The following is a 2,713-nucleotide window of genomic DNA, read 5'->3' as shown; positions in this document are numbered from 1 at the left end:
GGATGCGTGCGTGTGCACCTCCCCTCGGCCTCCCAGGTGTATCCGTCCCTTCTGGAACCCGCTCCGCTTTTCCGTTCCTGCCTTCCCCAGCTCGGAGTGAAACTGGCTGGCCCGCCGCCGCCGCGTGCGCAAAGTAGCAAGCTTCTCCCGCCACCCCCGGAGCATTCTCGCTGGAGGCTCCTGGCTCTGAGGCCCAGCATCTAGCCGAGGGCGCCGGACTAAGGAAGGGGGCTCGCCGCCGCCGCCGCGGAGCGCCTCTGCGCGCCTTCACCTTCCTTTGGCGAGCGAGTCTGCCGGGAGGGGGCGCCCCAGCCAGAGGAAAGCGAACGGTTCCTTTGGCGAAGGGGAATCCGGCGGCAGGCGAGGCAGCCGAAGCCCTCACGCCGCCGAGAGGCACCGGGGGCCGCTGGGACGCTCGAGGGCGCAAGGCGAGGCCCGGCGGCCCGACCTCCTGAGGAGCACCGAGTCCCCCCCCCCACCGCCCGGGGTTGGCGGGGAGCGCGCGTGTGCCTGTTTGTGTGCACCGAGGCGGGGGAAGCGCAGGAGAGGAGAGGAGCGACGAGCAGGCAGACGGAGCCCCCACCCCGCCGCCGCCGCCAGCGCGCGCGCGCCTGTGTGTGTGTGTGTGTGTGAGAGAGAGAGAGAGAGATCGGGGGTGGGGGTGGCTCTTGCTTCGCTTGCCTCCGCCGTCTCCAAAATGCCCGGACTGCTTTCCACGGATGGATATATTTTAAGACTTCCTTTCGCATTGCTAGGCGAGGCGGTTCGCCGGCTGGAGGCGTCCGCCAGTGACATCTCATCGGGTGAAGGAGGGCTTTGATTTGGCCCCTTCTCTGCCTGCCTGCCTCCCTCCTCCTCCTCCCCCCTCCCTTCTGCTATTTTGGGAGGGGGCGGCTGCAAACAAAAAAAAATTAAACCCCACCAAAATAAAAAGCCAACAAAAAGGGACGGCGCTTGATTTATAACAGAACGCCCCATCTCTCTCCCTTGTCCCTGCTCTTTAACTCGCCGTCCCTCCAGGGGCAAAACAATCCGAGATCAGGACGCGTCGTGGTTTTTGTGTGTGTGTATGTGTGAGTGTCGGGTGTGTGTGTGTGTGCGCGCCCCCCTTTCCACGTTTCTCTGAAATCGACGCCCCAAGGGGGAGCAATCGGAAGAAGATCGAGATCGCGCATCACGCATCCGATCGCCTCGTGTTTCCGAATACCTGAGGGGGCTCAAGCCCTGCCGTCCTGGCGGCGGGATGGATTAGGGATCCCTGAATGGAGGAACCCGACGGGGCTGGATCGCAGAAGGTAAAGACGAGGCTTGTCTTCTCAGGGGATTGCGCGTGGGGTTGGCGTGCTGGTGGCTGGGGGGGGGGACTGGGCTGGCGAGCCTTGCCTATCTCCACCCCCACCCCCCGGTTTCTCATCGATGACCCTTGCTGGCTTCGGACACCTGGCTAAATCGGACTGATGGCGAGGCTTTATTTGAGAGGCGGGAGGTGCTGGTGGCTTTGGCACAGGTTTCATTTTAAATTGGGGTGGTGGTGTGTGAGAGGAAGTAGGAGGTGCAATCTTTTTTTATTATTTGTTTGGAAACCTGAGCTGTCCTCGCCTTGAGATCTGCCCGCTCCCCGGTGGTTTGGGTCTATGTTGGTGGACCTGATGTTTGGTTAGCGTTTCTCACAGACAGGCTTTCTTTGCGCTACAGAGACTTGGACGGGGGAGGGGGGGGTATGATGCTGACTGGACTACGAGGCTGGGAGGAAGGGACCATTTCCTCCTCTTCTCCTCTCTCTCTCCCCCTCCGCATTTTCTCCGGAGATTTTGTGATCGGACAGGCTCTGCAAATGCGGAGGTCCTTTTTCCGCCCACGGATGAGGCGGCCGCTTGTCCTCCGCTGGGTCTGCGTATTGCTCAAGACAAAGCCATCTGCAAAAATAAAATTAAAAAAAAAAAACATCCTTCCCTTCCCCTCGTCGCGGTTACTGCGGTATTCCTCCCCCCGCCACACACACACAACAGCACGCCTTTTGTATATATGTGGCGGGGGTGGAGTTGGGGGGGTTGAGAAAAAGAGCCATTACCCTCCAAATACCGTAATGCACAAAGAGGAGGGAAGGGCTTTTTCTCCAGATCTTGTCTCTGTTCTTATCCTTGCCTCCCCACCCCTCCACTCCGGTCAATTTTGCTGCAGGAGGGAGGGGGGAGCCGGAACCAGGACAGGTTCGTGGTAGTAGCTGCCCCTTTGCCGTCCCCTGTAATGTTTTTCCCCTCCTCCAAATTTCCCTGATACGTGTCTTTATGTAACAGACACGCTTTATAGGAGGCGGAGGAGGAGGTGGCGGGCACACATACACACACGTGCGCGCGCGCGCGCATATCCTTTTTCCCACGTACAGTTTCAAGATGGGAGGAGGATGCAGGCGGAATGGTTAATCAGGCGGGGGGGGGGCGTATTGGCTTGCTGCGATGGCTCTTGGGCTTTGCCATCCACCCCCCTCGATGCCCACCCCGCCCCCGCAGCCGACGAGCATCTCGCTCTGGGGGCGGGCTGATGTGCCCCTTACTTCACCTCAGGCCAGGCCCTTCTGGAAGCAGCCCACCTTCGGGGCGGCTGGTGGGTCCCCTGAGCCGGGAATTTGTCTGGGAGTCCGATTCTGTGGCACGGGGGCCCTGATCTCATTCTGCTCCCTCTAGCCAGGATGTTCTCTGAATCAATGGGCACC

General features: G+C 60.4%; 1 protein-coding gene across 5 annotated transcripts in view; it reads left to right on the top strand.

The window, feature by feature from the left end:
- Positions 1-680: 680 nt before the first annotated feature.
- ADGRL1 (adhesion G protein-coupled receptor L1) overlaps positions 681-2,713 on the top strand; it is a 133,011-nt gene continuing 130,978 nt past the window's right edge. For all 5 annotated transcript variants that reach the window (XM_082213622.1, XM_082213621.1, XM_082213623.1 and 2 more), the window contains exon 1: positions 681-1,295. The gene's annotated coding sequence lies outside the window, so the exon portion shown is untranslated. The remainder of the gene's footprint in view (positions 1,296-2,713) is intronic.

Source organism: Podarcis vaucheri (assembly GCF_965113315.1).
Source record: "Podarcis vaucheri genome assembly, chromosome: 2".
NCBI lineage: Eukaryota > Metazoa > Chordata > Lepidosauria > Squamata > Lacertidae > Podarcis > Podarcis vaucheri.
Note: the sequence above shows the minus strand (reverse complement) of the source record. Positions and strands in the feature narration are given on the sequence as shown.